The sequence below is a fragment of the Dendropsophus ebraccatus genome, chromosome 3, assembly GCF_027789765.1.
Source record: "Dendropsophus ebraccatus isolate aDenEbr1 chromosome 3, aDenEbr1.pat, whole genome shotgun sequence".
NCBI classification, from domain to species: domain Eukaryota; kingdom Metazoa; phylum Chordata; class Amphibia; order Anura; family Hylidae; genus Dendropsophus; species Dendropsophus ebraccatus.
The window spans coordinates 66,558,866-66,583,772 of record NC_091456.1 but is presented as its reverse complement, the minus strand read 5'-3'; the positions used below and the strand labels follow the sequence as shown (position 1 = coordinate 66,583,772).

Below are 24,907 nucleotides of genomic sequence, written 5' to 3'. Positions count from 1 at the left end.
AGTGGCTTCTTTGCTGCCCTCCTTGAGACCAGGCCTTGCTCCAAGAGTCTCCGCCTCACAGTGAGTGCAGATGCACTCACATCTGCCTGCTGCCATTCCTGAGCAAGCTCTGCACTGCTGGTAGCCCGATCCCGAAGCTGAAACACTTTTAAGAGATGGTCCTGGCACTTGCTGGTCTTTCTTGGGTGCCCTGGAGCCTTTTTGGCAACAATGGAACCTCTCTCCTTGAAGTTCTTGATGATGCGATAGATTGTTGACTGAGGTGCGATCTTTCTAGCTGCGATACTCTTCCCTGTTAGGCCATTTTTGTGCAGATAACCATGGTTAACAGAAGAGAAACAGTGATTCCAAGCACCAGCCTCTTTTAAAGTGTCCAGTGGTGTCATTCTTACTTAACCATGACAGATTGATCTCCAGCCCTGTCCTCATCAACACCCACACCTGTGTTAATGGAGCAATCACTGAAACGATGTTAGCTGGTCCTTTTAAGGCAGGGCTGCAATGATGTTGAAATGTGTTTTGGGGGATAAAGTTTATTTTCTAGGCAAATATTGACTTTGCAAGTAATTGCTGTTAAGCTGATCACTCTTTATAACATTCTGGAGTATATGCAAATCACCATTTTAAAAACTGAAGCAGAAGACTTTGTAAAAATTAATATTTGTATCATTCTCAAAACTTTTGGCCATGATTGTACACAATAGGTCCACGTGTACTGTTCTCAAAAACATTGTGGTAAGACTTAAATATTACAGTACAGGGTGAGTAAAAAACTAAATGGAAAATTACATATCTGAATATCCCAGCCAGTAATGACCAGAATATGTATGACCAGAGCACAGTCGCTATCTTATCCTTGACCTTTTTGGTTCAAGGGCAAGTTGTTTTTTTTCAATGGGAAAGTGGTCATGTAGCATATCAAAGAGGACAAAAGTTTTCTCAGAAACTGATTGCCACAATCATATTTTTAATATCTCCTGTGGTCCAAAAGTAATTAACACAGAAACCACAAACAGGAACACTCCCTGAGATGCACAGCTATATGAAGTTGTCCATAGTGCTAAACACAGAGCTGTGGGTTCTGGATTCGGTTGTTATCAACCTACGTAAGATATTGCAAATCTGATTGCAGCAAAGCAATTGTGAATCAGTTGTAAATAAAGTCGCAACAGGTTCAATGGAAAGGCAAAAACTGCGGTATTGTTATCTAGTTTCATTGGCACTACTGGTAGTGTGAGATACTGTACTTAAAGTTTCACAAGTAGTCCAACTTCAGGATTACTTATACATATGTGCCTTTGCAAGAGGGTCTCAGTTTTAGGAGCATGGAACAGATACATTAATTAAATAAGGAAAACTGGTCAGGGATAAATAAGCCACACCTCCTGTATGAGGAGAAACAGTAACTACTGCTAGACTACATGAGGATAGCACAAGGGCCCAATATTCTCTAATGGGACCTTTCCTCACAGCCCAGCACCATGTAGCTTAATTAGCATTTGCCTGAGAACACCAGAAATGGTTGGCAAGTGGAGCCCTATTCTCTTCAGAGATGTAGGCAAATCCTGGAAGATGAAGGACTTGATGCCATTGACTGGCCCTCACATTTCCCAGACCTGAATCCAATTAAGAACCTCTGACATTACCTGATGCCATGATCTGAGCTTGGGAAGAGATCGCTAAAGGCAAGTTCACAAGGAGTAAAAGAGGCAGAATTCCGCGACAAAACTCTCTGCCACGGAATTCTGCCAGCCTCCGTGTCATACAGGCTGTCTATGGGAAGGCTCACGCACCTCCACTCTCCACGGCTCTCTGCTCAAAGAATTTACATGTCAATTCTTTGAGCGGAGAGGCGCGGAGAGTGGAGGTGTGCGAGCCCTGCCGTAGACAGCCTTGTATGACACAGAGGTTGGCCTTAAAAACAATGCTAAATATTTATTACATTATTACATATGCAAGTGTGAATAAGATCTATTACTACAACAATCTTCACATTCACCGACAGAAAATTAGGAACTTAAAAATATAGCAGAACTGATACTCATATTACACTGCACTGGATAGTTGGACTTTCATTATATATTGAAAATACGCTTTGATTTGCTTTTTGCAATCTCACGTAAAAGTACATAAACCTATTCAGTATGAATGAGACCGAAAATAGCTAAGAAAATCCTTAATGAAATCCATTGCCCCAGGGGCATAAAGAATTACTGAGGGTACTTTGTGCTTCTTTTTCTGCTCAGTAGATGTTTCTCGACCAGTTAGACCACCTTTCAGTTTTAATGTATTGTTGGGTGAATATAGAGACTATTATGCGCCTTCATTTTGTATCGGTAATATGCTTGTGTTGAGGGAATAGATCTCGTAATAACATTTCAATGAAGGTCTTTTCACACAAACCCTGCTCTCCTTATTATTATAGTTTAACCTTCTTAAGATGATGCCATGTGTTGGCTCAGATAATATTGATTTTTCTTCCTTGGAAACCATTTTGTCACAAGTTACCATTTCTGCAGAATTTGATCATAAGGACAGATCGTAGAAGCAAATCATCAGAAGTTGCCAGCCTCTAATTCTTAATCTGTTTATGTCAACTGCTAGCAAGATGGGACTGAAATCAATCTCCCAGAGTGTACTCACTGTGACCCATTGTGATTGAAAGGTGAAATTTCCTATAGATGGTATTAGACGGGCAACCCTTAATCAAGATAATATAAACTCGCACAATGATGAGATGGAAAGACAGCAGAGCTGAAGGTATTGGCTTTTTTACAACATTTCAGCAAAAATCCAAATGCTATCATCTATTTAATCTTATCATAGCTAGACAAATGGCGGGTACCAGACACGAAGAAACATGCAGCAGGCGTCTGATGAAGTGGAGATGAAAGGCGTTCAAATAATTTGGTTGTAAACTGAAATTGGTAGCATTATTTTACTAGAACATCTTGTAAAAAGACTATAGTTAAGACTCCGGATATAAAAACATGCTTTATCACATTTATCCATGAAGTGTAAATCACATTCATTCCCTACATGAAATTGTGAACGTGAAGTATATCTGCTATCTATCTATCTATCTATCTATCTATCTATCTATCTATCTCCTATCTATCTATCCATCTATCTCCTATCATATCTATCTATCTATCTCCTATCTATCTATCTCTCTATCTATCTATCTATCTCCTGTCTATCTATCCATCTATCTCCTATCATATCTATCTATCTCCTATCTATCTATCTATCTATCTATCCATATATCTCCTATCATATCTATCTATCTCCTATCTATCTATCTCCTATCTATCTATCTATCTATCTATCTATCTATCTATCTATCTATCTATCTCCTATCATATCTATCTCCTATCTATCTCTCTCCTATCTATCTCCTATCTATTATCTATCTATCTATCTATCTATCTATCTATCTATCTATCTATCTATCTATCTATCTCCTATCTATCTCCTATCTATCAATCTATCTATCTATCTATCTATCTATCTATCTATCTATCTATCTATCTATCTATCTATCTATATATCTCCTATCTATCTATCTCCTATCTATCTATCTCCTATCTATTATCTATCTATCTATTTATCTATCTATCGATCTATCTATCTATCTATCTATCTATCTATCTCTCTTTCTATCTATCTATTATATATCATATCATATCTATCTATCTATCTATCTATCTATCTATCTATCCTATATCAATTATCTATCCTATATCGGTTATCTATCTATCTATCTATCTATCTATCTATCTATCTATCTATCTATCTATCTATCTATCTATCTATCTATCTGATTTTAGCCCTATGAAGTACACAGGGAGCATCTGTCAGTGAGCTCAGTGAGTACAATTACTAATACTGTATACTGAACATTTTTACTATAAATTGGCCAACCCCTTTAACTATCATTATTTCTATTTAAAATGGCTTGACTGGACCAAAACACTGGGTGTGTGAATCTGTCTGTACAGAAATGACTATAGACTTGCAGTATACTGTAGTGTGTTTCCCTAAGGCTAAGCAGAGAATGGAGCCTGTGTTTTATTTGTATATGTTTAATAATAGGTGTTTGTTATATTGTGTATTAGAGATGAGGCCAGGTAGATGGGTCTCTATATACACGTACACACACCGCATTCAGGTAGGTAACAGCACCACCAACTGCCACCTTAGTGTATTACATCAGTTAGTGTAGACATCTAGAAAGTGGGTGGAGCTATGCTAATGAGCTCTATATAAAATAGGCAGTTATGACAGCTAGAGTCTAAAGAGTATGAAGCTACCTCTGGTAAAGATAACAGACTGTGAGGAGCTGAAGATATTATTAGGACCCAGCTCACTGAGTTAGTGCAGGACTGAGTTAGTGCAGCAGATGGGAGTAGTGAAGCCAAGCAGAGGTGTAGCTAGGCTCTCCTGCACCCGGGGCAAAGATTCAATTTTGGTCCCTAAGTACCTTAACGGTGGCGTCGTTGTCTCCGCTCCCTGTTGTCTGTACCTGAGGAGGGGCCATTGTCTTTGCTCCCTGCTGTCTGTACCTGAGGAGGGGCTGTTGTCTCTGCTCCCTGCTGTCTGTACCTGAGGAGGGGCCGTTGTCTCAGCTCCCTGCTGTCTGTACCTGAGGAGGTGCCGTTATCTCTGCTCCCTACTGTCTGTACCTGTGAATTAGGAGGTGAAGCTTCCTGATCTATCTCCAGTGTGACACCCAGTGTAATGTGATTCTGTGGTGCCATCTCCTAATGCACAGGCACACTCAGTAGTAGAGTTGATCGAACCTCAGCAAATCCTAGGTTCAATTTAACTCGAACATTCACGAACCTGCTGCATTAGATTGCAGAGGCCTTCACGGTCCGTGGGGAAGGAGGAGACTGCCAGGGTACCGAAAGGAATTCTGGGATTCAGCCTAGGTAATAGCCAGGCAGTCTCCTCCTTCCCCACGGACCGGGAAGGCATCAGCAATCTAATGCATCAGGTTCATGAATGTTCAAGTTCTATAGAACCTAGGATTTCCCGAAGTTTGATCAACTCCACTCAGCAGCGGAGACAACAGCAGCAGCAATACCTCCAGTAAATTCAAAATAGAAATAATTTAGAAAAATGACTCTTATATCATGGTCACTGTATATACAGACACAGGTGCTTTATAGATTGGCATAGGGAACCTTGGCTCTCCAGCTGTTGCAAAACTACAACTCCCATCATACATGGACAGTCAAAGCTAAAACCTTGGCTGTCCAGACATGATGGGAGTTGTAGTTCTGCAACAGTTGGAGAACCAAGGTTCCCTACCCCTGCAGATAGTAGGTAAGGTTTATATAAATGTGATATATATTTGGATAAGGCAGTTATTAAGGGGTTAAGTATAGAATAATGTACAACCAGATCAGACCCCTAAATAAACACTGGACCCCAACTCTCTTGTGTGTCTCCCCTCATCCCAGACAAGCGTCACCCTGTACCCCCCTGTCCCCCTCCCCTGCCCAGACTGTGCACCCCTGATTGTCCTCCCCTTCCCACACACCTGTATTTTCTTTCTTCCTCCTCCATAGTGCAGTGTACATACAGGACCTGCGTTGACATCATTGTCACATGTCAAGGTCCTTCACCATCTCTTTCCTGTACTGTCTCCTGTTTAGCCCTGATTTGCGCAAAATCGTGGTAAAAACGCAACGATTTTGCACAAATTATAGCTAAATAGCAGGGAGGAGACAGAACAGTATGGAAAATACCTCTTTTGATGAAGTAAAAATCGTCCCCTGTCTCCCCACACTGACAGAGAGCAGGAGGCTTCCAGGCTGCCTCATCCACTGTGATCCTTCTCTCTCTGCTCCCTGTGATGGCGCCCCCCCTGGTCTCGGCGCCCGGGCAGCTGCCCCCTTTACCCCCCCTAGCTACAGCCCTGAAGCCAAGGAGCTTATTTTTGTCAGGAGAGGAAGTTTGATCAACTTTACTTTTCAATGTACACTACACAAAGGGCCGGTTTACACTGAGCAAACACGGTGCAATTCCATGGTGGAGCTCTCCGCCGCGGAATCCCACAGTGCTCAGTGTGCTGCTTTGAGCGAATGGGAGAGGGCACGCCTGTCCGCTGCCGCCGCTCTCCATCAAAGAATGAACATGTTCATTCTTTGAGCGGCGCGCTCTCCCATTCGCTCAAAGCAGCACACTGAGCACTGTGGGATTCCGCGGCGTTTGCTCTGTGTGAACCGGCCCTAATGGTGCGCCGTGTTTGCTCTGTGTGAACCGACCCTAATGGTGCGTTTACACAAACAGATTTATCTGACAGATTTTTTAAGCCAAAACCAGGAACAGACTATAAAAAAGAACAGGTCAGAAAACACTGAGATTTCTCCTCTTTTCTAATCCATTCTTGGCTTTGTGTTCAAAAATCTGTCAGATAAATCTGTATGTGTGAACGCACCATAAGGCTACGTTCACACGTAGCAAAAGTGGCTGAATTCTCCACTGCAGAATGCCGCCAGCCTCCCTGTCATAATGACAGTCTATGGGAGGCTTGCACGCCTTTTCTCCCCGCGCTGAAGAATGGACATGGAGAGATGAGCCGCTCGGGCCTCCCATAGAGTGTCATTATGACAGGGAGGCTGGCGGCTTTCCACGGTAAAGAATTCCACCACTTTTGCTATGTGTGAACATCGCCTAAGGGGCAATTCCTTAACTTACCCTTAGTGCTTCCTGGGATCCACAATGTTGTGTCTTAGGGCCCGACCCAGATAACTCTAAAAAGACTCTCATACCACTGGGTTTATGGTTGCTTTACTCTTAACCCTTGTGAGGGGATGTGGACAGCAGCATGGAACCTTCAGTTTGCTACCTTTAATGTGGGGACCATTGGCATCTTTTGACATTGATATAGCCTGGTACAGAAGGATGTAACAGAGGTGTATTCATTGAGGCAGGTAGTTTGGGCAGGCACAGTTTGTAAACATACAATATACATATATCAGGGCAGGCGGAAATTCACTGAAGTCACAAGAACAGGGCAGGCAGCAGACCTATCAAATAGAAGGAGTCCCTTTATGTACAGTAGATGCAGCCGAGCAAGCAATGGTTGGGGATACAATGTGCAGCATGTACTGGCCCTTAAAATCTAAAATAGTCAGCGTGTGCCTGCTAGGTCCAGCCGCAGAGTGGCAATGATAGAGAACCATTGCTGCCAAAAGAGCAGAGAACGGGCCAGATTGAATAAAGAAGAGGTGAGTATGCTGGGCTTTGGCCAGGAACTGCGACATTGCCTTTAATGCAATCTTCTAAATATAAGTGTATCTAAAATTTCACTCCTGAATTATATTTGCATAGGGAAGCACAATTTCCTGCTACAATAGGAATCTCTTCACAAAAGAAGAAAGTCTACAAGAAAATGCCACCATTATTATTAATGCTGCACAGAAAGAATTTAGAGGTCCTATAGCAATTTAGTGGAAGGAGGTGGGCAGTATGGTGAACTAAGGGTTCATTTACACAGAAAGATTATCTGCCAAAGATTTGAAGCCAAAGCCAGGAATGGATTTGAAAAGAGGAGAAATCTCGGGCTTTCCTTTATGACCTGATCTCTGTTTATAGTCTGTTCCTGGCTTTGGCTTCAAATCTTTGTGCGTAAATGGACCCTAAGATATTTGTTGCTCTTCAGTGTACGTGTTCTTGAATTTTCTGCTAAATTATAAAGCTAGCTATACAGTATGGCTTGTTTCTGAAGTATTCCCTAGAGACTAGAAAGTAGGAAGAAACTTTGAAGGGCACCAGACTAGCTGATATAAATAGCTTTGCATAATGACAGGGTAGAGTATCCATATTTTCAGCACACTGTATGTAATCTGTGCATTATGCTATATTCACAGAATGCAACTGAAGACATTATTGTAAAGTATCCGGTCCTCTGCAGAATAATGCATCCCACATTCTATTATCAAATTATCTCATACGGCATACGGCATTATACAGTTCAATGTATGGAGCCATACTAGTGATGCCATAGAGATGCATGAGGTCCATACTATACAGCTATATACCTCAGTTTCATACAAATTTATTGTGGTATGTTTCATTAAATGCTGTAGGTAGACATATTGTTCCCTAGAACCACTGCACCTGACACAGCCTGTATGGCAGTGCACAGAGGCTATATGGCCCACAGTAATAATATACCCTACCAGCTCTGCCAAGTACATAAGCCCATAAACTGAATTTACAGTCTACACATCAAAATCATGCTACGCTATCAAAATATTCTATATATGTAATAAAAACCTGCCTTAAATATATTCCTCTTCACGCTGTATAAACTAGCAGCAAGAAGACTGTGGCACCACACAGGAATTGCTCAGTTGTAAATTTCTAATGCTTAAAGTGTTAATGTAATTTAAAATAACTTTTGACATGTCATACAGACGTGTCAAAAGTTTACAGTTAACATGTTCTTCACTCTCTAGTTTGCTGCCTAATCCAACTGATTGCTGGACAACAGCTCCATAGACATATAATGGAGACTGTCTATTGTGAACAAATATGCAAAAGAACACTGCAGAGACACACATGTCTCGACGTCAGTGAACTATCCAGACCTTCCCTCCGGGAAGGAACAACCAAGCCAAAGGCGTTCTCCAGTCAAGGAAACCACCTCAGCAAGGTATCCATCCACAGACAGCTGTTTCGGGGGTTTTGCCCCTCATCAGTGTGGAGTAGGTTTCTGGCTAGTGGGGTTGTTCCTTCCCGGAGGGAAGGTCTGGCTAGTTCACTTATGTCGAGACATGTGATGGTGTCTCTGCAGTGTTCTTTTGCATATTTGATTTCCCAGGGGGCAATGTTCTAGAATACACTGACGTTGAGACACGTGATCGTGTCTCTGCGGTGTTTTGGTTGATCTCCCTGAGGTCAACCAGCGTCCTTTTGTCTATTGTGAACAGTCTTAGCAGGGGGCTGAAGGGCCGCATGCTTCACCCAGTATTAACTAATGATTAAGGGGCCCTATTCCACAGTAACGATAATCGGCCGAATCGGCCTCATTTGGCCCGATTTGGCCGATTATCGCTCTGTGAAATAGAGAGAATGATCAGCCCCCGCGGCCTGTGATTGGCTGAGTGGCCTGTCAGCTGACAGACCATTCTGAAGCTAGAGCTCCGCCAGACTCGGGGAGGAAGACAGAGCGGAGGAGAAAACCTGACAGGTAATGTATGCTGCAAGGGCTGCAAGGACATCGGTAAAGATGTCACTGCAGCCCTCGCTCAAAGATCATTGGGCCAGTAATAGGCCCAGTAAACGAGTGGCGATATAGCAGATCGGCGCTCGTTTACATCGTTGATCGGGCCCTCCTCGGCCCGTGAAATAGTACCCTAAGGGAGGTCTCAGCACTGAGACCCCAACCAATCTTAACTTTTGACATGTCTGTGCAATATGAGAAATATATGATATATTAAATATGATAATATAATAAAAGTAAATTTAAATGACAGTAATGGTTTAAGAAATCAATAAATCTTGTACATCCTTCTATTAGGACGGCTTTTAACCATGCAAATGCAGCTTGGCATGTCAAAAAAGTGATTCTGTACATAAAAACTTCTATGTCAGACATATCCATAATACATATTCCAAACATAGAAAGCCATCATTCACACAGATCCAATAAAAAGAAATCTATGTGAGGCATATTTTAGTCATACGGATCCAATACATGAAAAAATACATAAGATGTTCAGTTATACAGATTCTGTACAAAAAAAACCTATGCACATATCAGTCATAGGCTATGTTTCCACTTCAAATACATAGCGGGGAAAAGCGGCCATCTCATTATAATCATGGCCATGAATAATGATCATTGATATAATGAGAAGTCTGCCTTTCCCCTGTATGTTCCAGAAGTGGAAACATAGCCATACAGATTAGGTACATAGAAACCTATGTAAGACACGTTCATCCAAAAAGCTGGCCGTTTTTTATTGGGCGGCCATCATTAAATGGAAAATAACCACTGTTATTTTAAAATAATGGCCATTTTAATGCAAATAATGGCCGTCGTTTTAAAATAACAGCCATTATTTGCCTTTAAATGCATGTGCACACATAGCCATATAGAGATACCATATATAAAATCTATGTAGTATTTATGTAGTACATATCAGTTATACAGAATATGCACGCAGAAATCTATGTAGGGCTAAACAGCTAAATAGATCCTATACATAAAAAGTTACATAAGATATATTAGACATAGGCTCCTTCACATAGGAGTGTATGTAAGACATATCAGTCATACAGATTCTATATACAGAAATGTATAAAAGATATATCAGTCATATAGATCTTCTAAATAGAAACCTATAAGACAAATCAGTCGTAGAGATTGTGTACATAAAAATCCATGTAAGACATACATACCCTATACATAGAAATCTCTGTAAAACAAATTGGTCACAGAGAGGCTGTACACAGAAACCTCTGTAAGATACATCAGTCATACAGATTCTCTACATGGAAGCTGTTGTAATGCATCAGTCAAGCAGATCTTGCATGCAGGAGCATCGTTTTCTATTGAAATAAATGACACATACATTTTCCTCACTGGCACTTTTTCATCTTATTTTCTATGTAATGACATATTAATTGAACGGCTGGTTCAGGCCTGTACATCCCTTGTCTTGAAATACAAGGTCTCGTTCACATTGTTTCTCATGGTTTACACATCAAGGTCTGAAGTCGTCTTTCTAGCTACAGCAGTAGAAAAATTGTTTAGGATATACTTCATTTCCACTCCTGTTGGATTCCAATTAGGGTAATTATGGCTGACTGTCATTAATTGCAGTTGTGATTACAACTATGGGAGCAGCCCCTTTGAAGAGCTGAATTCACACAGCACTTTTATCCCACACACTCATTTATTTTTTGAAATATTTCCCAATAGATCATTCAAAGAAATTACAGTATAGAGACAGCTCTAGATTAACAGTTTCTTGTAAGGATCATTATGAAGAACAGGCAGGCTACTGGTTACAGCCTACATCTACACAAAGACAATATGTTAGAAAGGTAGAAAATATCATAGGGAATCTGGTACATCCTGTTGATATCTATTCTTCCTGGAAGGCCAAAGAGAAGTCAAACATGGAGGCATCATTCACATCACAGCTATTTATAATCAAACAGCAAAATGCACTAACAGCAAGCATGTTTTTGGATGGATGTCGAGCACTACATGAGACTGGATCCTGAATAAATTTACAAAAAAATCATTAAAGCCATGCCCTGCTTCACTTATTTGGATACCGCTTGAATGATCAATCTTATGTGTCTTAGAATCCATGTTAGAGTAAAATAAATTGCAATGGCCTCTACAAAGTCATTAGTTATGATATATAAAACCATGGTGGCTCTGCAGGATTATATAGGCAATAGTATGCCTCCCACTAAGGAAAGGCCTAAGCATGCAGTATACAGTACATCAAGCTCTTCCTACATCATGCAAACAGACTGGTATAAATAAGGATAATTTCTACCATTTTCAGAACTCATGACTAGAGATAGAACGTGGATATATAGTATACAATACAAAGTGGTTAAAGGGGAACTATCAGCAGGCAAACAAACCTGCTGATATCTTCCTGCTGCTCTGTAGCTGATGTTTGCAGTGCCAATCTTCTTTTTGCTGTCGGTCTTGCAGTTTTTGAGCAATTTGATTAAGATTAAATATGTTAGTCAGCTCCCTCAGCCCCACAGAGGACATCCTTGGCCCACCCACTGCTTCTTTCGGCTGCGCCAGCTATGCATAGCAGGCAGTGGTAAGTTTAAACAGCCACCTCTCCTGCCTTCCTCCCCACTATCGTTCTTCCCCAGTTAAGGGACACCTCTTCCGGCATGCCCGCACGACCTCCACATGCCCGGCTTGGCCGCCCCCACCCGCTAATCCAGCAACTACCCGGCAGAACTTCCTCGGGCGGCCATGATGAACATGTATAGTAGGCATTGCCAAAAGAGGTGGTTGGCAGATTGAGGGGGGTGCTCTATGGAGCCAGGAATGCCAAAAAGAAGACCAGCGCTGCAAACATCAGGTACACAGCAGCAGGGGGATAGCAGTAGGTTCGTTTGCATGAACCTGCTAATAGTTCCACTTTAAAGAGTAAAGGTAGAAAGGTTTTGCATTGAAAAGTAAGTTTTAGTTATATATATTTTTGTTAACTAAAAAAAAGCATATTAACCTCTACTGATTCTTCTTTTGCCCCCCTTCCATGGCATCTAGGAAGTTAAACAGCAATTGTGTGTGTGGGGGGGGGGGGGTTACAGTATCACTAAGTCCTAAAAATGTTTTCTCTTTTGTAAAAGTAGTAAAATATAATAAACACTATATGCATTTGGTTTCGCCTTAACATTTTTGACTTGAGCATAATGTAGCAATTTCTAGGGGTGTGTATTTTTTTCCCCATTTTTGGAACGTTTTCAGTACATTATGTAGTAACTTAATGGTATCATAGAAACACAGAAGATTGTCGGCAAAAAAAGTCCACTTGGTCCATGTGGTCTGCCCTTTTAGTTTTTCCATTCTTATTACTAAAGTAATATTTTCTCACATTGCTTTTGATCTTTCCTCCAGTTAACTTCTCACCATGTACTCTTGTTCTTGAGTTTTTTCTAAAAAACCCTCTCTCCTTAACCTTATTTAGTCCTTTAACATATTTAAAGGTTTCCATCATTTCCCCCCTTTCCCTTCTTTCCTCCAGAATATACAAATTCAAATCCTTAAGTCTTTCCTGATATGTTTTATGCCTGACACCCTCCACCATTTTTGTAGCCCCGCTTTGGACCCGTTCTATTTTATCAATATCCTTTTTGAGGTGAGGTGTGCAGAGCTGGACACAGTATTCCAGATGTGGCCTCACCAGAGCTCTATACAGCGGGATCACAATCTCCCTCTTCCTACTGGTTATACCTATAGCTATACAGCCCAGCATACGATTTACTTTCCCCACCACCTGGTTGCACTGGTGACTCATTTAACCTCTTCGGGACCTGGCTAATTTTCGTTTGTGCTTAGAAGGCCATAGCACTTGCATTTTTACACCTACAGACCCACATGAGCCCTTATTTTTTGCGTCACTAATTGTACTTTGCAATGACAGGCTGAATTTTTGCATAAAGTATACTACGAAACCAGAAAAAAATTCAAAGTGTGGAGAAATTGAAAAAAAAAACGCATTTCTTTTATTTGGGGGGAATGTGTTTTTACGCCATTCGCCCTGGGGTAAAACTGCATGTTCCTCAAGTTGTTACGATTAAAACAATATATAACATGTATAACTTATATTGTATCTGATGGCCTGTAAAAAATTCAAACCATTGTTAACAAATATACGTTCCTTAAAATCGCTCTATTCCGAGGCTTATATCGCTTTTATCCTTTGGTCTATGGGGCTGTATGGTGTCATTTTTTGCGCCATGATGTTTACTTTCTATCGGTACTTTGATTGCGCATATACGACTTTTTGATCGCTTTTTATTACATTTTTTTTGGATTTGATGCAACCAAAAATGCGCAGTTTTGCACTTTGGGATTTTTTTGCGCTGACGCCGTTTACCGTACGAGATCAGGAATGTGATTAATTAATAGTTCGGGCGATTTCGCACTTGGCGATAGCAAACATGTTTATTTATTTACTTTTATTTATAACCTGGGAAAAGGGGGGTGATTCAGACTTTTATTAGGGGAGGGGGCTTTTTACTTATAACAATACTTTTTTTTTTTTTTTACACTTATACTAGAAGCCCCCCTGGGGGACTTCTAGTATATACACTTTGATCTCTCATTGAGATCTTTGCTGTATAGTTATACAGCAAAGATAAATGAGATCGGCACTCGTTTGCTTTCTTGGAGAGGTCCCAGGCCGGCTTCAGTTACGGAGATCGCTCCTCCGGGATAACGTCCCGAAGGAGCAATCTCCGCTACTAGACACCAGGGATAAGCTGAATCCAGTAATCGGATGCAGCTGTCATGTTTGACAGCTGCATCTGATTACTGTATTAGCGGGCACGGCGATCGGACCGTGCCCGCTAATACCGGCGGTCCCGGGCTACAAGCGGCACCCGGGACAGCCGCGGTTCAGAACGCCCGCACCCGTGCGAGGACGTACAGTTACGTCCTCGTGCGGGAAAGGGTTAAAGGCTGTCAGAAATCACTACTCCTAAATCCTTCTCCTCTGCAGTCTTTGCCAACACAGAACTGCCGATAAGATTCTCTGATAGAGGATTCCTTCTCCCCTAGTACATTATTTTACATTTGGAAACATTGAACTGCAGTTTCCATTGTTTGGACCACTTATTTAGCAAACATACCAAAATATCTAGCAAAGTATTGTTACAATATACAACTTGTTTTGCAAAAAAAAAAAAAAAGTTATAGCTCCTTGAAGGTGTGGATGAAAAAGAGAAAAAGACAGCACTTAAATTTGCTACGACGCAGAGTGAGTTAAAACAGAACAAACATAAAGATCATTAATGACTTGGAAAAAAATGGAAAGTTTTATCCAGGACTTGCAAAGTTTCAGTATAAAATTACAGCTTACCACAAAAAATAAAAGACCTGCACTGTCTGAGGTAGTAATGTTCCAACTTGCCATGACAATCCAGTTTAGAGAAGAGCAACCATCAAGCCTGATTGACAAAGCGTTCCGAGCTGGAAATGTTGACACATAAATATGGCATGCAACCCTAGCAACTGAACTCTAAATTGCATCCAAAGACAATTCTAGGTTTTCTTTAATTAGCTGCCTTTGTTCTTGCTCAGCTTTGTGCTTTGCTAGCTTTATGTAAGATTATTTGTGATGGAGTGGCTGCAGTTCTGAGGACACAATACAGATTTTCTGCAATTAAAATTGGAACATTGATTTCCATCCCATGTGCAGGAAAAGTGGGACATGTATATTTAAAGCCTCAAAATGTTTACAAAGAAGCTTACTTAGAGCACGTTTTAGTTGCTGTGAGCAAATATGGCAGAGACGGGGCTTTCATTTACCGCTTTCCCAGGAGATCATCTCATGCAACAAATTAGAAAGAACAAGAAATGTGCATATATGTTGTTTACTTACTATATTAATGAATAGATTATCTGAATGGCTTAAATTATTCAAATATAAATGTGAAGAGTATCTTAGCTAAAACAGATAAAGAGAGGGATTGGGGGTTGTGACACCTCTGTAGGATTTATGGTGGAGCGAAGGTATATTTTATCCAGATTCTTCTCCCATATGAGCTAACAATGGAACCTCTCACCTGCTGGTTAATGAGTTAAGGTAATTAAGGGGCAGATCCAGAAGATACAAGGGCAGTTAGCTCTCTCTGGCTGAGTACCCAGAAAGACTGTGTGAGAGATTCCTGTGAGTAAAAGGTGGCCTAAAGTGTTCTTGTACTGTAAGGGTATGTTCACACGCTCCTCTACTGCTGCCGCTCTCCGCTCAAAGAAGTGACATGGCAGGAAGAAGCCCTCCAGCTGATAGTGAGGGGTATTTTATGTACAGTAAGTGCCGGACAAGCAAATAGTTTTTCTTTGTTGCTGTTTCGTTTTATTTTGCTTGCAAACCTTTCAATAAATCAGACCATGCGGCAGACTGCACCAATTTCTTGATGTTGGCCTAGGTTTAATAAAAGAGACATGGGACTTTTGACTCTACAAGAGGTCACGCTAGGTACATATACTACAGGGGGTACATGCGCACATGGACAGTATAAATACATAAAACAGAGATCAAGGATGAGTATATGTAAACCCATGATATCTTTACACCTCATAAATAAATGTTCATAAGAGTTCATAGGAAATGGTGTTCATAGGAAATTTGGCATAAATTATTTTGGTATCCATTGGTTTGCTTTTCAAGAAGTATACCTCCATTCATAAATGCATGACAGTTGCATATGTCAGGGCTATATGGTCAGCACTCCTTTCTTCTCTACTGCAGTCAATATAATGCCCTGGCACCATGTTTTAATGGAATGTATTTTAGAGTTTAAACAGGTCTATTGTAGAACTAAAAACTAAGTGTCAGGATGGTATCTCTGCAGAGCACAGCTCGTGCTGTTCGGCCGAGAAGGCACTGATTTTCTTGTATCCTGTTTCTGTGTTTTGTTTGCAGTGTGTGAACACTGGTTTATATGCTCACCTTTGTTGGGAGACACACCCGACTTCACCTGCTTAATTCTGTCTGGCCATGTCATGGTTAATCTGTGTTTGGGTTCTGCTGTGACTGACAGGTCATCCTGCCAGTGGATCTGTCTTGTTCTCAGGTGTCTGTGCTTGGAGATCAGGGGGATGGTCCAATTACATTCTGGACCAGAATCCTGGCCTCCTATATAACTAACCCAGTCTGTGCTCTCATTGCCGGATATTGAGCTTGTCTCTGCCTGGTTCTGTGTTTCTATTCTTGCTCTGTTGATTCTGACCCTGCTTTGCCTTTCTGACCATTCTTGTTTGCTGCCTGCCCCTGACCATACTGCCTGTATATTGACTTTGCCTTCGGATTGTGATTTTGTACTTTTGCTGCCCGTTTGTTGTGACCCGGACTGTTGACCATTCGTTATTGTGTTTTGTCTGTCTGTCTTGTCCTTGTGTCCCACCTAGCCAGCGCAGGGACTGCCGCCCAGTTGCTCGCCGCCATTTTAGGGCGGATTGTGGCAAATAGGTAGAGGACAGTGGGCGGGGCTGAGCTTAGGGCTCACTGTTTGTCTTGTCCTGCTGTCCGGTTCCTAACACTAAGAACTGATAAAATGCAAGTGCGCAAACGCCCGCTCATCTGCTGATTTGATGTTTTGAACAGCGGGTAAAATTTATTGTTATTAGCCCCGCATGTAAATAGCCACATGAGCAATCAGTCATGATGCCCTATTCTTTGTGTTTGTTAAATGTTTAAAATGTATTAAAGTCAAATATAAAAGAGGGTGATTAAAGGATACCTCTGTAAAGCTTATAAATAGGGATGGTACGAACCTTACAGCCATAGCCATAGGCTGTATCCCAGTTTTCCAGGTGGTCCTCCCGCTGTATCCGCCCGCTGCACGGAGCGGGCAGACAGCAGGAATCCGATGCCGAGCGTTCGGGTTCATCCGAACCCAAACCTCGGCGGGTTTGGACCATCCCTACTTATAAAAAATGTGTACAAACAAAAATAGAAAGGGCTGTCTTAGGGCAAAAACGCGGCTGCGCCACCGCAGCGCACTGATTGGCTGAGAGGGACAGCCGGGAAGCCCCAAAGCAAGCCGGAGCATGGATCAGGCACAGTATGCTCCAGCCAGTGGGGGGGTTAATGGGGCTGTCACTTACATACTCGCAGCGGGATGTCAATCTCGCTGCGAGTATGTCTTCTCATTGAGAATGACCGGCCATAGATCAATAGAGGATTTCGCTTCGAATTTGCAGCAAATAATCCGCTGCGAATCCAGCGTGTGTTTGTAGCCTCACTATTCTTCTACACTACACACATACTTAAAGGGATCATGTTGCTTTGAAAATACAGTCCAATCTGAAGGCATCATGGTGTAAAGCAGGTGGAGCTGAACATACTGATATACTGTTTTGTGGGGAAAGTTCCAGCATAACCTTTCATTTGTTTATTTAAACTTCTTTACATTCTGAGTTAAGTAGTCAAGTGGGTGGTCCTATTCAGTGATTGACAACTTTTTCTATATGCACACTTATAAAGTTGTACTGAAGCCTTTTCAACACCCCCCCTCAAAAAAAATTATATATATATATATATATATATATATATATATATATATTTATTTGTTTATTTTATTTTATATTTTTTTAGCCAGAGGCTAAACAGTACAGGTAAACATTGTTCCTATTCAGACCTCTCTCTCTCTCTCTCTCTCTCTCTCTCTATATATATATATATATATATATATATATATGTATCTGGACTGGACAGGAACAGTGTTCACCTGCAATGTTTAGCTGCATGTTTAGCCCCTGGCGGAGGTCACATGCTGTCAAGAATTTAATATTTATGTGTGTATGAGTAGGGGAGGAAATAAAGTACACAGGCTTTAAATACAGCTAAATAACAGACATTATGCCAAAACTACAGATTATAGTAGAAAATGGAAACTTCCCCAGCAGCAGAATAAGCATAGAACAGAAAACATTACTTGAATTCGCTGATAGAAATTTCTAAGTCCCCTATTGTCTGTATGCAACATCTGGCTGGTGCTGTATTTTGCATTAACACCACACAATGGTCCGTAGCCTTATATAGCCCTCAGGCTTACACTTTCCCAGCATTCTATATGATAACATTTCTTCCTAATCCTGGCCATTATGTTCTAACTTTCTGTAATCCCCAGTGCAGCCCCAATCAGCTCACCATTATATAGGGGGCACATTATAAAGATGAAGTAGGGGGTAGCTTACAACATGAAAGTGTTATCAGAAATATCCCGTCTTAGTTTCTCTTTAAATACTTTTTGCTTTAGTTTGTAAAACGAAAAAAAAAATCCATTTAAGTCAATTCCTAACAGAAAATGAAATGCCATTTCCACAGGGTTTGTATGCTACAGTAGCGGCTGACTGCTTCAGAGCAGCCAATGAGAACTTCAGCTCAGCCAGCACTGACAATGATTAATGGACACCTTGCAGACCTACTTAATGATTATCCCCATCAGGAGAAGAGAAAGACATGTTCAGAAATATGGTCAGTACATTCCTTATGTTAGGTCCCCTCTGCAATTTATAATGTACCACTGCATATTCTTCTTCCCGAGCATCTCCGGGGAAATCAGACAAATGATTACTCTCAATAAATAGTCGCTTTTGATAATGTCATACTTATTGTTGTCTGTTACTGCTGTGGGGTTCAAGCAGTTGAGATACACAATAAAATCAGACACCGAGCTAAGGAAAGGACATGTTTGATTAGAGCGGGATTTTAATACAAATAAGAAAAGAGTGGCAATGGAGAGAATCCACTGGGGAAGAGCTTATCAAACAACCATCAACCTGCAGGTTGTAAACACTCTGACCCAGCAGTTTTCAGAAGGCGAGCAGTAAATGACTCAATGTGCTGCAGTCGCTGGGTCACGTAATTATTGCATTTTTTCGGTTTTGTTTTTTCCCCTTACACGCCGTTCATAAACACACAGCAGTACAAATTGAGAGCAGATTTAACAGAGTCCTATGATGCTGATTTCCCTTTGGGAGGTTGAGGTCCTTAAGTGATCAGCACTTGTGTGCTTTAGAGATTAAAGGTTACCGCTGACCTCACTACATTTTGCCTCTGCTTGTGTCTGAGACAGTGTGCTATTATACAGCTGTTATCCACCTATGGATTTCTCAAACAGTATAGCCAGTAATAAAAAGCTTAATAAATAAGAGCTCAAAGACTATGGTTACATACAATATCAACAGAACTCTCTAGGACTGACCTTACAATCCACAATTAAATCTCCTCTGGATTTCATAATATATGTTAGATATGGTATTTTTAAGGAATAAGATAAGGTTTTGTACTGGAATATTAAGAGTTAAAAACTTAAACTTTTGCTGTAACTTTAAGTAAGTATTCCTTCAAATCTGGGACCTTCACCTATGTCAACAATGGGGGACTTTCACGCCTGTTAAAAAGAAAAAAAAGGGAAATTGGCTTTACGCTTCAAAAGTTTGATAAACATTGTAGGTTTCTATGTATCTGAACATTATATGGTCACTATATTATGAGTTATATTAGACTTTATATAGTAGTAGTATACACCTGCCCCCTTTATTTATAAGAACCACTGGTTCAGTTGGTCTACCATTTTTTTTATTGCTCAAATGAATCTAAAATGCAACATTAAGTTTGCAATGGGTGTTATTAATAAAGTTCAGCTGCTATGCAGATCCATATGCATCCCCATAGTAACAGACAACAAATAAACTCTGTAGTCAGATTCTGCAGCCATACTTTTATACTTTCTTTACTTTCTCACTTGCCAAATGTATGTAGTCCACTGCAGCAGACAGATTGAAGGGATTATGAGTACAATAATAACACAAAAAAAAATTCTGACAGAATTGCATTTAACAGCTCAACCCTCAATTCCATATACCCCATAATTAAAATTGAATTTTTATCTCTCAGATCACAGTGATGAATAAAGGAAATAACTGCGGTGCTGTAAACACCAAAAATGGAAGCATACATAAGGGGTTAAACAAAAACCTATATAATTGTATGCGTGCTTATAATAACTTTATGGAGTTACACAATAAACAGCAACATGAGTTGCTAATTATTTAAAGATTTAATTTAATTTAATTTTTTTTCCTGGTGACTACAAAAATGTTAATATAGCATATAAAAAGTTAGCATTCAACATCAACAGCTTTTTCCTTCGAACTGCTGCTGAATGTTTCTCTGCTCTGCATATAATTTAGTTAACTGAAGTTCCTATGGTACAATTAAATTGATTGACAAAATAGCAATATATTATTTGAACTGCCAATCTTTAATTACAAAATCTCAGAGCCTCCTAGAAAATACAATAGCACAGAGATTATCTTGAGTGGAATGAATTCTACCATCGTTCACTGCCATTTGCCATATTAAACAAAATTCCATTATTACTGGATTGATATCATCCATTTTCTTTGAAAAGCAACCATCTTCTCAGATAGTAGCATTTTTATTTAAGTTTTTTTTTACTGCCACATGCTCAGATCTTCTAACTAAACCACACATTTAGGCTATGTACACACGACGGGAAATAATTGCAAAATGACAACCGTCTGTTGAAAATAATGATCATGAACATTATATGCAAGATGTCGGCTAATGGTCAGCTTGGCGATATGCTGCCGTTGCTCCTTGTAATAGGAGTGGTGACAGCAGATTGCTGCCATCTTCTATGGGCTGCCCGGATGGTCAGTGATCACCCGGGCAGCTTCCTGCTTAATCGCTCCCAGCGCGTGTAATAGTGTCACCGAGGTGGTGCTTGCTTCACTGCAATCGTACCCCTTCCTTGGTGGGGAGGGGTGTGAATTGCAGCACTGGACCACAGGAACGAGAAGTCCGCTTCGGTATCAACAACAATTAAAACCTTTTTTCAGCTAAAAGAAGACACAAATCCCTAAATAAGCTAGCTGTGCACTGTGCAGAAGCCCCTGTCCTGCGAACACAAGTGACTGTAGTATTATTTAACAATGTATAATATATAAAATATGTTTACAGGTTTTAAAAGTGGCTTCAGGTAAGATACAGTATCTATAGCACTATTCTCATTCTCCATGAGCCCATAGTAGAATAGCAACCTCAATAAGCATATATCCTTTAAAAATCGGATGCCTGGATTTGTGCATGTTCATCCTGTGATTACTATGAAGCTATGTTTACATGCAGTATCAAGACATATACTGTAGTACAAATTGATTTTAATACATGAATATCAACTCTCTAGGAGAAGGAATACTGGCCCAAATGGATCAATCTTTGATTGGTTGCTATACGCCAGTTTTTCTTTCACATTGATAAACCTCCCCTATTGTCTCCCTAGTGGCACCTACAGAAGGTTGCTTTCTTTAAGCCATTGGCTTTTTTAACTTGTGAGCACTGCCTCGCCGGTAAGCCTCCCTACAGCGGCTGATGATCTCCACAAGGAGAAACAGTACTCTAGAGAGCTAGATTTTTTTATGTCACTGTCATGGGGTTTAATAATGACTTATAGCGCTTGGACACCCTTTTTTCATACACTTGCCCAATAAAATTTATGGTCAGAAATAATCTCTGCTTATGTCCCAACCACACACCACAGATGTAGTATAAATCACCGCTTGTTTAGCTTCCGTGAACTGGGCAATTGGCATCCTATGAATGTGTGTGATATACTTAGATTATGCTATAGTGGGGATAGCTATTGTGAGTGATTTTTTATAACTTCCCTGCACCTAAGATTGCCTGGGAAATCACCATCTAGCACATAATGGCACCTTGAATATTGATAGTATATTATTTAGCTAAGGCATGAATGCCTGTCTACCACAAGGAACTCACATAGTTCAAATGTTTTTATGCAGCCTCATTTGGCCAAAACAACCAAAGTCCACCATGACCCTTGTGATTTTACTGGGGCCTTGTTGCAATTGACTCATTGATTTGACCTACACCAATTCAACATTGCAGACATGACTAATCAATAACCAATAATAGTATTGGTGGGGGGGGGGGTCCCTGCCTGCAAACTTTGCAAATAGATCATGTTATTATTAAATTTTTAAAATGATTCTATCACTAATGAAATTCCTTTTATTAAAGGGGAAGTCCAGGCAAAATAATTTTAAGATATGTTTATGCCCAACAAAAGTTGCAAAAATTACTAATAGACACTTATTATGGGAAACGCACCTATAGTGCATTTTCCCTGCACTTACTACAGCATGGCATGCTCAGGACTCTGTAGAATTGGTAATGTCATGTAACATAAACTGCCGGCTCCAGTCTGTCCCAGCTCTGCAGCAGGTGTCGGCAGTTTATGTGACATGACATCACCGACTTTACAGAGACCTGAACACGCCATGCTGTAGTAAGTGCAGGGGAAATGTACTATAGGTGCGTTTCCCATAATAAGTGTCTATTAGTAATTTTATAACTTTTGTTGGGCAATTACATATCTTAAAATTATTTTGCCCGGACTTCCCCTTTAAGGATATTGAAAATTGTTGAATGGCAAACATGTCTCTCTATTAACAATACATTTATATACTGGCCTTTATGTATTGCAATTATATACTGCGTTTATCAGTTTGAATATACAGCTGTAGATTGGGACAGTCACGACTCGTATTATTGTAGGATGATATCATGAAATGTCTGTATTTCACAGAAAAAAAGTCAAAGAGATAAAATAAAATGCTACCAAATGTCATGTGCAGATGGAATAATAAGCAGAAAATGTAATTATCACAAAGGCCTCATTATTCTAAGCACTCGACAATGGTATTAGGAGAAATACCGATTTGATGTACATGACCAGGATGACCATAGGAGCAGTCAATAAATCAGTATGTATTCCAGTCACAACTGACACAAAGATCTAAAGTCCTTAGCTGCTTTTTTTACCCTAAACATAATAACTTTTTTTTGTCTGCAAAATATGAACATTATTATATAGATGCCCTTAGTGATCTTCAAAGGGCAGAGTGTGTGACCAAAATGACTGGGACACTTGATTACAACAGGATTTTCCTTAAAAGGGTCATTTAGCAAGAGGGCAACACAGCCCGGATCTAGCTTTTGTCCAAGAAATAAATCTCAGAAATGACAAGTACAAATTATCATCAAAAGCTACTTGTTTTCACTGTACTTTCTATTTCACTTTTGTGCAGAGAGCATGAAACATCTCAAGGACTTTAAAAAATTAGGACTGTCATCCCCTTCTGAGAGCCACACATTACAGGCTTTCTGTAATTTCATTAAACGTCTCTTGTTTCATTTGGAACATTTGTATTGTTCTCTGGTAGCGCTCCATCTTTACGTTGTTTGTTTCTTCTTTACATGTATAAGAGACAGTAGAGAGCAAAGACTCATTACTGTTTGTAAATTGTGTTTGTAGATGCGTAAGAGGGTTAATCATTTCTGGGCCGTGTTTTATGTTTCAATGCAAGATCGAGCAAATTAGGTTTCTAATGAAAGACTAAACATATATAGTCAACAATGTATAAGAAAAAGCTATTTACTAAAATAGCATTTCTATGTAATATTCATTCTTAGATGAGCACAAGGAGCACACAGGGATTTTAAGGCAGGAAAATACATTTTTAAATGGCTTCTTTTCATATCTAGTTTCAGAATGCCATCACCAGCATGCATTGAGAACGACCATGCATCTATGTCCACAACAAAACAGGTGCCATACAATGCAACCATATAACACTGAGCTTTCATTCCACCATGTAGAAGGCAATAATGTATTGCAGTTGGACGCTACATTTGCTAAATCTTCTATTCTTGCAGCAAGCGACATCTACCTACAGCATACACAGGGTCCAAGCTGAAACAAATATTTATGCCATGTGGTATATGGTCTTTTTTTTTCATCCTCTTCTATGGAATAGCAAAGAAGTCTGTTCTATTCCAGCAAACCTATTTTGGCCTCTGTAAGGGATGATAATTAGAGATGAGCGGACCGTCGGATTTCCGACGGCATCAACGCTCTCTCATCATGCCTTTGATCCCGGTCGCATACTTGTGCTCCCGCAAATATCCGGCCAGGATATTCCAGGGAATTCAAGAGGGATTCCCTGGAATATCCTGGCCGCATATTCCCGTGAGTGCAAGTATGCAGCCGGGATCAAAGGCATGATGAGAGAGCGAACTGCTTTCGGACCATAAGTCCGAGCAGTTCGCTCATCTCTAATAATAATAGACGTCTAAGGATACATTGAACATATACACAGGAAGAGTTCCCAGAACGTACAGTAAACATGAACTGTAAACGTAGTGTGAATTGGGCCTTAGCTTTGTGCCATATTGTCCAACACACACACGCTATTAGATTCAGTTCACTCTAGGAAACTTAAAGAGGTTGTCCAACATTTTTCTCATATTGGAAAGGGCAATAATTTGTACTCTCTCCCTTCCCTTAGTTGTTTTTTCTCTAACCTTTTTTCACCACTGTGTCCTGGGCATAATTCTCTCTTTCTGATTTTTGGATTTGTGTTTGTTTACATAAATGTAACGCCTGGAGTCGTGGATCCACTGAACCGTCACTAGCGATGGCACAAACCTCACCAGGGAGCGGAGTCTAAGGGGCCGCTGGTTTTCACCAGAGCTCGCCGCAAGGCGGGATGGAGTTGCTGCGGCAGGCGACCCCCAGGTCGCTATCTCTGGCTTGGTTGCTAGTGACGGCAGGC

At 40.5% G+C, this 24,907-nt stretch overlaps 1 long non-coding RNA gene across 1 annotated transcript in view; it reads left to right on the top strand.

Annotated features, from left to right (window-relative positions):
• Window positions 1-18,695, top strand: part of LOC138787139 (uncharacterized) — a 399,150-nt gene extending 380,455 nt beyond the window's left edge. Inside the window, exon 6 of the long non-coding RNA XR_011362308.1 lies at window positions 18,567-18,695. This is a non-coding gene — a long non-coding RNA (uncharacterized lncRNA). The remainder of the gene's footprint in view (window positions 1-18,566) is intronic.
• Window positions 18,696-24,907: the final 6,212 nt, after the last annotated feature.